Here is a 12136-nt window from a genome sequence, read left to right on the forward strand (position 1 = left end):
TTTTAAAGATCTCCATACTGTTTTCCACAGTGGCTGCACCCATTTACATTCCCACCAACAGTGTAGGAAGTTTCCCTTTCTCCACACACTAGCCAGCATTTATTATTTGTAAACTTTTTGTAGATGGCCATTTTGACTGGTGTGAGGTGATAACTAATTGTAGCTTTGATTTTCATTTATCTAATATTTAGTGATGTTGAGCATCTTTTCATGTGCCTATTGGCTATCTTTATGTCTTCTTTGGAGAGATGTCTGTTTAAGTCTTTTGCCCCTTTTTTGATTGGATTGTTTGTTTTTTTGATATTGAGATGTATGAGCTGTTTGTATATTTTGGAAATTAATCTAAAGGCATAAACTATTAATGTAGGAGTAGAAATAATTTTATAGAATTAAATTTTCAAATGAAATATAAAAATTTTATTATTGTTGGTATTTATATTACAGAGAGGCAAAGAGCCTCTCCAAACGATCAAAGATAGTTTGCATAATTCTTCCAGGTTATTCAGAAGAAAAGATGAAAAGGATCATAGCACAATGTCAAATGTTAAGTTTTAACATTTCATTAAAAAAATGTGTGTGTGTGTGTGTGTGTGTGTGTGTGTGTGCGATGGGGCAGGTGAAGGAGAGAATGGAGGGGTAAAGGATGTATTAAGATATTTTAATTATCTCCCTTGATTATATCTTATTTCAGGGAACTAGCCATCAACAATGCCTTTTTGTCAATTTTGTCTAGTGTCTTTTTGGTTTTAGCATTATCAGTGACAATATGGTGCTGTACTGTAACTTCTTCATTTAATTATTGTTTACCTTTACCTATGCTACACAGACTTTACCAAAGTTGTTACTTTTTCTCAGAGATCAAATTCTTTAAACATTAAACATACATATTTTTTTCCCACTAATAGCATGTAGAATAAAGGAAATAAAAGGACGGGGAAAAGGTAGAATAAGGGATCAGCAAGAAAATCTCCCTAGTTTTCTATCTTTAGATTCTAGGAAAAACATGGAACTTCCTTAATTTGTAATTAAAACACAAAAATTTGCTAGCTTTTATATTTTGATTATTTTGAGAGTCTAAGTTTGGGGAATAAGGAGAAGCTCTAAGTAAATTCAAAGAAAACAATTGCCTATTTCTAGGGAAAAAAAGCTTTAAAATTATTAATGACTTAAGACTGTTTATAAAATGCCTCTGTGGACATCAAATAGTTCTTACAAAACAACATTTTGATTATTTGTGTGTAAATAAATTAGAAACATATGAACAAAATGTCGCATAAAATACACATGACTTCAAAAAAATTGAGTAAAAAGGTACTTGGCAAAACTTATCTGGGGTTTGGTAAAGCCGCAGACAATTGAAAAATATCTGGAAATAATCACCAAACCCAAAGTGTTCCTAAGTTAGCCCATTCCTTGGAAACTTTTTACTGTAATGATGTCTGATGATTGATCATTTATTTCTTTTACTAAAGAAAAGCAATTCAATTATGAGAAACTTAAGGGATATCAAAATTTCTTTTTCCAGTGAGTTGCTAGAATTTGAAAACCCAATAATTTAACAGGCATGTTGTTTGCTTGTTTTTAAAACTCTGCAGCAGTGCTATTATTACAGATGAGCTATAATATTCAAGAATTAGCCTTTTTCCACTCACACCTCATGCTCCCTCTTAAAGTTTGAAGAGAACTTTAGAGTTTGTCTCATCTGTCTCTTGATCCTTCCCTGCCTCCTGCTCTTCCTCCTCCTCCTTTTCTTCTCCTTCTCCTCCTCTTGCTCTTCCTTTGGTATTTCATTGTTTTTCTTGGGTATATCTCAATAACTATATCCTGGGTTCCATGTTGGGAATCGCAAAGTAGGCAAATGTCAACCTTAGTCCCCTTCCATCCCAGCAAACTTATTGCTCCTCTCTAATCCTTAGCTTCTCTCCAGATGTTCAGTGTTCTGTAGCCGTGCCTACTCTACACTCTCAGTCATACACTTATTTAACTCCACCACTGTGGAGTTCCTAAACAATCCTCTCATCAAAGTTTACCTTGTGGACAGCCAAACTCACATTGGGGAGAGGGGTGTTGGAAATGCCTTGTATTTTTTAATTACGGTTGCTCACATTACTTTGTTGAAAAAGAAAAATGGCATTAGGCTTTAGTTGGAGAGTTTCTAATAAATATCTCTTATGACTTGGTGCAAGCAACAGAATTCCATCTGCACTAGAATAAAGCAGAAAGAGGATGCATGGGCAGCTCATGGTGCCCAAGGATTGCATAGTAGTTACATCTAGAACCAGGGGCTGTAATGCTATCAGGCTTTTTCTGTGTCTTTCATTAACTACTCTTTGGAGGAGTCTGTATCATTTTTCTCTCCTGCAGGTAGGTTTCTACTTCTTTGGACTACATGGAAGAACATGGCTCATATAGTTTCTGAGTTTACTTATAACAAGTTCAGCCACCAGAAGAAAGACTAAATTTTTCTTTTGTTCCAAATTCTAAATTTTAGACGCAGAACTCTTACTGGTCAAGCTTGGTTAAGGTACTTACTCTCATACTGGTCAATTGTGGCTAGGGGACGGGAGTCATATGCATAACTGTGACTCCTGGGATCTATATTTTTCACCATGCAGATGAAGCTAGGTGGATGTGAGGAATGATGGTGCTCAGAAAAAGAGGGGCTGGGGGACAACTCCAAAGATACACACTACAAAGATTGCTCACATTTAAGTGTTAATTTTCTTGATAAAGAAAAGAAGGATATTTCTTATTTATATATTATTTACTTGAAAGAATGGATTTCTAATGTAGATTTTATTAGGCATTACAAGCTTGTAGAGATGAATAAAGAGAAAAGAGATGTATAATGATGCTCTTCATATCACACTTGCAGATAATTACACAGTCCATGTAAAAAATCTTTTGTTAAAAATTTGTTCAGGTTTTAATTTTCCTTGTTGGAAAAAAGATCCAGAAATATTCTGATACTCTCATTAATGGTAGGACATTATCCATTCAGTTCCTTGTATTCTTTAAATAAACATTTAACGAATACGTACACAGTGTGTTAGGTAAGAACACAGAAATGATGAAGATAGTATTTACTCTGAAGGTGCCCATAGTTCATCAGGAAGTCTAACATTAAAAATATCACACTACATCATGCTAAGTACAATAATAGAAGTATGTACCAGGGACAGTGGTGGCATAAAGGATGGAAAAATGCAATGATTTTATGTGGATCAGGGGAAGCTACAGAGAATGAAAAAGAGTTCTGCCAGGTAAAAGAGAGAAGAAAGGGTGCTTTAAAGCAAAGGAAATATGATCAAAGGCATAGATTTGTGAGACAACAAAGTCTGTGAAGAGAACCCAGACAAGATTCCGAGTCTAAAGAGGTAGAAGTAGCTTATGAGTATTCATTCCCCTTCCATCCTCCCCAATTCTTACCTTAGCTAGATTAATATTACTGCCTTTATACCCCTGCAAGCTGACTTTATTTGGAACCTTCAGTGCTGCTCAGCAATCACACCTTATTTCTGTAGTATACTCTCTTTCATTCTCCTAGACAATTATTTCATTACTTCCCCTCTTTCTTTAAACTTTGAAAATTTCCTCCTCCATCCTGCCTGACCTTACTTTCCATATTAGTAAGAAAATAGAAGCATTCTGCAGAAAACATCCCCAAGCTCCCATTTCTTCCACCCACCTAAGCATATCTGTACACATAGACTCTCTGTCCCCTGTGTGACTATGGATAAAATGTCCATGCTCCTATATGAGGCTTATCTCTCCTCTTGTACATGAGGAGACATCACTTGATTAAGACACCCCTTGAGCAATTTTCCCTTCTCTCTTTACTGGATCCATTCCCAGTAGCACAGAGATGGGCTGTTTTTCCCCCCTCCCACCTCAACAGAAGCAAAACACCAACCAAAAGACACCTCTCTTGATCCCACTTTCTCTTTGGCTGTTGCCTCATTGCCACATTCTTCTTCAGAGTAAGTCTTCTTGAAATAGCTATCTATACTTGTAATCTCTGATACCTGTTGTCCCTTTCTGTTTTGAACCCACACCAATCATGCTTTTACTCTCATCAGTTTACCCACACTGCTCTTGTCAAGGTTACCAGTGACTGCCATGTTGCCAAATCCAATAGTCATTTCTTAATGCTTATCTTTCTTGACTCATTAGGACCATTAGACACAGTTGATCACTGTCTTATCTTTCAAACCCTTGTTTGACTTGAATTCTAGGACATTACACTTACCTAGTTTTCCTCCTTCCCTAGCCACTCTCAGTCTTGTTTGGCTTTTTGCTCCTTATCCTCTCAATATCTAAACTTTGGAGTGCTCCATGGCTCAGTCCTTAGATCTCCTCTCTAACTAGACTTACTGCCTTGCTGATCTCATGGATATAAACATCAGTTATATACCCTTACTTAAGATGTGTCTCTTTTTAAAAGAGACTGGTTTGATAATCATTTACTTGGAATATTTTGGTACATTTAATGTAAATATTGATATATAGTGGTTAAATATCTTTAATTCAGTCAACTTTTAATTTGTTTTCTATTGGTTCTAACTGCTCTATGTTCTTTTTGCTCTCTCTCTCTCTCTTTTTTAACCATTTTGGGGGTTAATTAAGGAATTAGTTATGATAATTCATCTCTGAATTATCTTGTTAGTTATCCATTATTTTACTATAGTGTTAGTGGTAACTGCACCATACAACCTTGATTTGTTGAAGTCTAATATTACTTACATCACTTTCTGAATCTTAGAACACTGTAGCTCCATTTACTCACCTCTTTCCTTTTGTGTTACTGTTGTTGTGCATTTAATTCAATGTATTTTGTAACCCCATAAGAAATTATTGTTTTATAAGGCCAACATTAACTTAGATTTACGCATGTATTTACTCTTTTTATTGCTATTTCTTCTTCAATTACTGGGCTTCCACCTGAGATAATTTTCCTCTGCCCAAAAAATTATCTTTAGTATTTTTTTAATGTAGATAATGAATTCTTTAGTGTGCTGGTGATGAATTCTCCAAATTTTTGCTTTTCTGAAAGTATCTTTATTTCATATTTATTTTCAAAGAATGTTTTTGCTGAATATAGATTTCCGGGTTGACAGTTATTTTCTATCTGAACTTTGTATATATTATCTCATTGTTTTTTGAGAAGTCAGCAATAATCTCTAGAAGCTTTTAAGAATTTCTCTGTTTTTTTCTATTTCCAGCAATTGTACAATGCCTAGGTGCCTAAGTATGCTCTCCGTTGTAAATATTTATCCTGCTTGTGGTTTGTAGAAATTCTTGAATCTATAGCTTGATGTCTTTTACCAGTTTTGGAAAATTATCAGCTATTGTATCTTCAAATATTACTTCTACTCAGTTCTTTCTTCCTCTTTCCTTTTTGGAGCTTCAATTACCTGTGTATTAGATCCCCACACCTTGTCCATTTGTCTCTCTTTGTATCAATCTGGATATTTTCTTCTGATTAATCTTTCAGTTCATAAGTTTCCTCTTCAGCTGTGTCTCGTGTGCTGTTAAACTCATCTTAATTTCAATTATTGTATTTTTAAAATTTCTAGAATATCTATTTTTTTCTCTCCTTTCACTTTCCTTATATTTTCCATCTTTTCATTTAATTTTGGAACATATTAATAACAATTACTTCCAAATATTTTTTCTAACTCCAAAATTTGGATCTCCCATGTGCCTGTTCTGTGTAATTTTCTCCCCTTATTTTGTGGTCAGTTCCTTTCTTCTTTTTTCCTTTTAAAAAATTAACTTCTGGACATATGTACTAGTTTGATAGTTTTGTCATAACAAAATACCACAGACTGGGTGGCTGAAAAAACAGAAATTTATTTTCTCAAAGTTCTGGAGGCTGGAAGTCCAAAATCAAGATGTTAGCAGGTTTGGTTTCTCTTGAGACCTCATTCCTTAGCATGAAGACAGCTGCATTCTCACTGTGTCCTTATATGGTCTTTCCTCTGTGCATCCCTGGTGTCTGTCTATGTCTTAATCTCATCTTCTTATAAGGACCCCAGTCAGATTGGATTAGGATCCACCCTCACAGTCTTGCTTTAATTTAATTACCTTTTTAAAGGCCCTACTTCCAAATACAGTCACATTGTGAGGTACTGGGAGTTAGGCTTTAAACATATGACTTTTGGGTGATACAGTTCAGCCTAACAGTACTGTTTATGAAGAATTGTAGAGATAATTTGAGGCTCTGGATAATGTTGTCTTCCTTCAGAGAGAATTTGCTCTTAGTTCTGGGAAGCAGTTAGGGACAGACCTCTTTGATTCAGTTAAGGGTTGTGCTGACTAACAGCTGGTCTTCAGTCTTGGTAGGGGCTGATTAGTTCCACTTTACTTCTGCTTCTAAGGTATATGCTTCCAAGGGCCCACTTGAAAACTTTAAGTGTATTCCAGGACCCCTCCTGCTTAGTGGGCCCTGAGTTTCAATTTTTGTCTCTCCAGACCTTCAGCTGCAGGTTGTGAATCAGTAAATGACTCATGAGGAATAGCAGTATCAAATTCCAGGCTAATTCCTCTGTGTTTTCATTCTCTTGAGCTTCTACTACTGGTAGCTTACTGATACCCTCAAGTAGATTTTTAAAAAATAGTAATATGTCCAGATTATTTTCTTTGTTCTTAGCAAAAAGGTAGGTCTGAAACAAGCCAATCCATGGTTTCTAGAAGGAGTAATCCCAGTCCAAGTCCCTGAAATTAATTATTTGAATACTTATTTACCAAAGGATCAATCAAATGACCAAATTCCTAATTTATCTTTTACTAAATGCCTGTGTTTCTTTAAAACATTTATAAAGTTTAAAAAATTTATATTGGATATTAATACTTTTAATAATTTTTAGCATTTTTGAGAATGTTAGGTGTTGATGTTTACATTTTTTATAACAATTTTTTTAAATTGATTTTTAATGGAGTACGGTTGCTTTACAATGTCGTGTTAGCCTCCACTGCACAACAAGATGAATCAGCCATACACATACAGATACCCCCTCCCTTTTGGACTTCCCTCCCTTTTAGGTTACCACAGTGCATTAGGTAGAGTTCCCTGTGCCATACTCTATGTTCCCATCAGTTGTCTATTTAATACATAGTATCAGTAATGTATATGTGTCAGTCCCAGTCTCCCACCCCACCCCTTTTCCCCTTGGTATCCATATATTTGTTCTCTATGTCTGTGTCTCTATTTCTACTTTGCAAATAAGATCATCTATACCATTTTTCTAGATTCCACATATGTGTGTTATTATACGATATTTGCTTTAATCTTTCTGACTTACTTCACTCTGTATGACACTCTCTAAGTCCATCCACATCTCCTTCATAACAATTTTTTTTGTATTCAACTCTTTATTTTAGCAAAACCAGAAAAAACACAGAACATGCAGTGCTAGCATCTAAAACTAATACTTTAAGCAATTACTAAACTTACAGTGACTTGAGCTTCGATGTTTACATACAGCAAATTTAATTCCATTCTTATTTACTGAAAATATTGCTGGCTGACAAAACTGAATGTAAAAGTCACTGATTATGGCAATACACAAATATAACCACATGTTTGAGAACTGCAATTTGCCAGACACTGAAAACCAAACAAAACAAGGTATGTACTAAATAAAACTCTGAGAACCTTTGAAAACATGGACATTTCTTATCAGTGTTTAGAAGTGTTTCGTTAATATTTTAAGACAAAGGTATCAAAACCTTGTCATGTTGTAATTTCAAGTTGCCAATTTTGTCTTAAATTTTGTCAGAAAGTTACAGCTACCTACATTGCCAATGCTGGGTCTGCTTAATTTGACTCAAGTTTAATAGGACTTAACATTAAAAGCTCACACTACCCTGAAATGTTTTATTTCACATTTGGTGACATTCAACATTCAAGTGCGTTTTTGTACTTTTGGTCAAGTTTCTTTAAACTTCCAAAGAATCACTTTTAGGCTTACAAAAATAAACATTTGTCAAAATGTTCAATAAATATTACACAAACTAGCAGCAAAAAGTATCTAAAACCTGTCGTGCGCAAATAGTTTTCTTCTCAACTATCATTCCATGGTCCCAAATACAATTTTAGAATCTAGTTCTTACCATACTGCGTTCAACAATTTCCAAGAGACAAAATAAGATTGGAAATTTAAGAACGCGCACACAGACATATATATAAAATTCTCTGAACGTGCAATAAAATAAGTATTTTGTAAAAATGTATGGGCAAAATGTACAAGAGTCTAAATCTTTACTAGTTGAAATAGCACCATAAAAAATGACCTCAATACTGTCAAGTGCACCTACAATAAAGTTTTAGAACAAGGCACAATACGCTTGAGAATCTATTGCACTTTAAGAAATTTTTGCCTTCTGAAGCCATTGTAAAGATTAGCCTATAAAGATCACTATATTCCAACCACAAAATCAGCACAGAATTCCAAGTGGCAGAGGCATTTTTAGTTGGTGAACAATCATCTTTGGCCAAATTTAGCAGAAAGTGACTAAAAATACAATGGAAACCTATGCAACTAAAATACATTAAAACTGCACTATATAAAAATAACACCTTGTGCAGTTAAGTACATATTTCCAACCTGTGTGACCTCAAGGAGTTCAGCATTTGTTGTTACTCTGATTTACAAACTCTACAAGTGTAAGTCATTTTAACATTTCAACACAGCCTAAACAGAATAAAGAGAATCTGCATTAAAATAAAAGCCTGCTGCACAATCCCTCCTGCTCATATTCTCTTGACCAAAAAACATCAACACTAGCATGCATTAAAGACCAAAATCCAAGTAGGTCCTTAAAAGGACTGGTCACTGGCATGGTCAGCCATTTTACCATCTCAATTTTATTTATGGCAGGCATTAAAGACATCTAATTAGATAAAATTTCCCCTAAACACTTTTGTTATCCAAACTTTTAAACTTTTCCTATAATATGCCCACATTTGCCTAGCTTAGAATAACCTAAACATTAAAAGAGGAACTGCTGTATTTACTTGCATTAACTTCGAAGAGTGCTTTGAAAAACATATGGATGTATTCATAGATGCCACCTCATCATGACTGGAACGGCTTATTTAAAGATTAGAAGTGCCTATCCAGGATAGAGTGAGCAAGTCAGAACTTCAACTTAGTACAGTCTGCCACATTAGAAACTAATTCTGCTGTAAGATGTTTCCCTCCCCACTCTGCAAGTTATCAAAAAGTCCTAATGCAGGATACCATCCAAAATTTTTTCTTTATAATATCTACAAATGAATTGATGATTCCTGTTAAGTTGTATCACACCTGTGCGCCAAGGTTTGATTTTAGCCCAAGTTCAGTTGATCTATTTTGTCAAAACAATTGAAAACTCGAGCATTACTGAGGCAACAGGACATCAAAATAATAAGTTGCCTAAAGTTAAAGTCACAGTACATTAACAAACAAATGATCCTCAGTCACAAAATTATAAATGCAGTTTGGGATGGAGATAAGCAGGAGGGGAGTTAATCCAAACTACAGCAATTAAGTTTTCAAACCAACTTCTTAATAGGGTTGTTGACTGTTCCTTTCTTTTCTTCCTTTGGCTTTGAGGTCCCTTGAATTTTCAGGAGAATCACAGTTGGTAAAGTACTGCTAGTTCTTGAAGCTACACGGTATAGTCTGGTTAAGTTACATGTGGTTTCCATATTAGCTTTTTCAAAAGGGTGACTTTGCTGTGAAGCGGATTCAGTGGCCCCACGAGTCAACCCCCTGAGAACTGAAATTTCCTCCATATCCATCACTACTGTAGAAGCCTCCATAGCCACCTCCACCAAATCCTCTGCTGCTGCCATGACCACCTCCACCACTGCAGCTGCTGCTTGCATGACTACTACTAAAACTAGAACTGCCAGAACCGCTACTTTGTCGATAGTCTCGGGCACCAAATCCTCCACTGAATCTCTTAGAACGCCCACGACTGCTACCCTTATAGTGGTGTTCATAAGCCATATTTTCTAACCAAGATGGCACTTCTTGTTTAGCTTCAACAAGAAGATCCAACAAATCCTTTGTGATATTTATATTTCTTTCATTGAAAAATGAGGTGGCCAGACCAAGGTTTCCTACACATCCTGTATGGCCAATCCAATGTACATACTCCTCAATATCACTTGGCAAATTAAAATTGATAACATGTTTCACATTTGAAATGTCTAGTCCTCTTGCTGCCACAGCAGTAGCCACTAGAATCGGGCTTTTTCCTGAGCAGAACTGGTGAAGGGCTTCCTCTCTATCTCTCTGTGATCGGTCTCCATGGATACTGGTACAAGCATACCCTTCATGGTATAAGAAATCCTCCAGAGAATCAGCACCCTTTTTGGTCTCCACAAAAGCTAAAGTCAGTGAATTCTTCCCTGTTGTATTTAACAGGTCAAGTAGAAATGACCGTTTATCTGACTCTTCAACCCAAACTACTTTCTGTGTGATGTTCTCAGAGGTAGAGCCAACTCTACCTATGGCCAGAAATATATATTCATCCAAGAAATCACGAGCAAGCATCTGAATTTCCTTAGGAAAAGTAGCACTAAACATCATGGTATGGCGGACACCCTTTGGTGGCATAGTATCTTCTTCAACTATACAACGTATTTGAGGTTCGAACCCCATATCCAGCATCCTATCAGCTTCGTCCAACACTAAGTATTTGCAGAAATCTAACCCAATCTTTCCTCTTTCCATCATATCCACCAGGTGTCCTGGAGTGGCGACTAACAAGTGACATCCACGTTCTAAGTCTCGAATCTGCTGACCAATATCAGCACCACCATATACCACACAAGGACGAACTCGAGACCGGTATGAAAATTTTCTGGCTTCCTCATAGATCTGTACAGCCAATTCTCTTGTTGGGGCTAAAACCAAGGAGACTGGATATTGTTTACAGCCTCCATACCTTCCATTTTCCTTCACAGCCTTCAAAGCTTCGCCTGGACCATCTGTATAAATTTGACTCAAGATGGGCAAGAGAAATGCTGCAGTTTTTCCAGACCCTGTTTGGGCACAAGCCATCAAGTCTCTTTTTCCTTTAATAATAGGAATGGCATGTTTTTGCACTGGAGTAGGACGAGTGTAACGAGTAAGCTCAATGTTACCCATGATAATTTCTCCCATCTCAACATCACTGAAACTTTCAATATGTGGAGGAGTTATTGCCAGTAGCCTCTACTTGTATATCATCATATTTCTCAAAGTTAATCCCAGTGTTTCCTCCAGAAAAGAGTTCCTGCTCCAAGCGTTCACTTGGTGGAAGTGGTTTTGACCAATCGTCTTCATCTGACTTCTGACACCAACGACTGTGTCCACTACATTCAAATTTGCCAAACCCTGTTCTGTCACCACAACTGCCAATACCATCATAGTCATTCCGTCCACGATCAGCAAACCTTCCCCTTGATCCACTTCCTCTATCACTGAAGTAACTGGACTTTCCTCTTGAATCTCTAGACCCAAAACTGCTGTAGGCATCCTTGTCTTTACTACAACTCCACCCTGAACTGTCCTTATCATAAAATCCTTTAGATGCTTCCCTGTTCCTTAAGTGAGGAGGTATATAGCGCCCTTTGCTTGCTGTACTTCCTCCTCCACTCTGATTATCAGGGGAGTTCAGGTCTAGACCAGAAAACTGCTGGTCTAGCCCGAGCTCATTTCCCGGCACATGACTCATGCCTGAAGAGAAGCAGGAACTCCCGGTCTCCTACTGCAGGTCTAGCGTATCCGGCCAGGCCGAAAGAGACCCAACTCGACCGCTTTACGTCAGTACGTAACCGGTGCGTCTTCTTCTTCCGTCCCCACCACCACCACCAACCCCTTTATCGCTACATTTACTTCTCTCCGGGCGGCCTGTGTTCGTTTACTCATAACCTCGCGAGATCTTCTAATCAGTCCCGTTCCCCCAACGCTCTCAAAATTCGCGAGAGCTTTATTTCCCCCGCCCTCGCCCAAAGTCTTGGAATCTTTGGCAACTAGGGAAAACTCGGGGAGTACCTCTTTCAGCCAGTTGGAGGGGGGGCTTAAACATTACGCCAGTACACCCCAATCTTTCTCACCCTCCTCCTAGCTTTTTTTCCCTGCTCCTTTCTCTAGCGCTC

At 37.0% G+C, this 12136-nt stretch overlaps 1 pseudogene across 1 annotated transcript; it reads right to left on the reverse strand.

Annotated features, from left to right (window-relative positions):
• Positions 1-7372: 7372 nt before the first annotated feature.
• On the reverse strand, positions 7373-11833 carry LOC309799947 (ATP-dependent RNA helicase DDX3Y-like; annotated as a pseudogene). Its single transcript has one exon. The product of its transcript is annotated as an ATP-dependent RNA helicase DDX3Y-like (transcript).
• Between the last annotated feature and the right edge of the window lie 303 nt (positions 11834-12136).

This window comes from Mesoplodon mirus (genome assembly GCF_964341445.2).
Source record: "Mesoplodon mirus genome assembly, chromosome: 3".
Lineage (NCBI taxonomy): Eukaryota > Metazoa > Chordata > Mammalia > Artiodactyla > Ziphiidae > Mesoplodon > Mesoplodon mirus.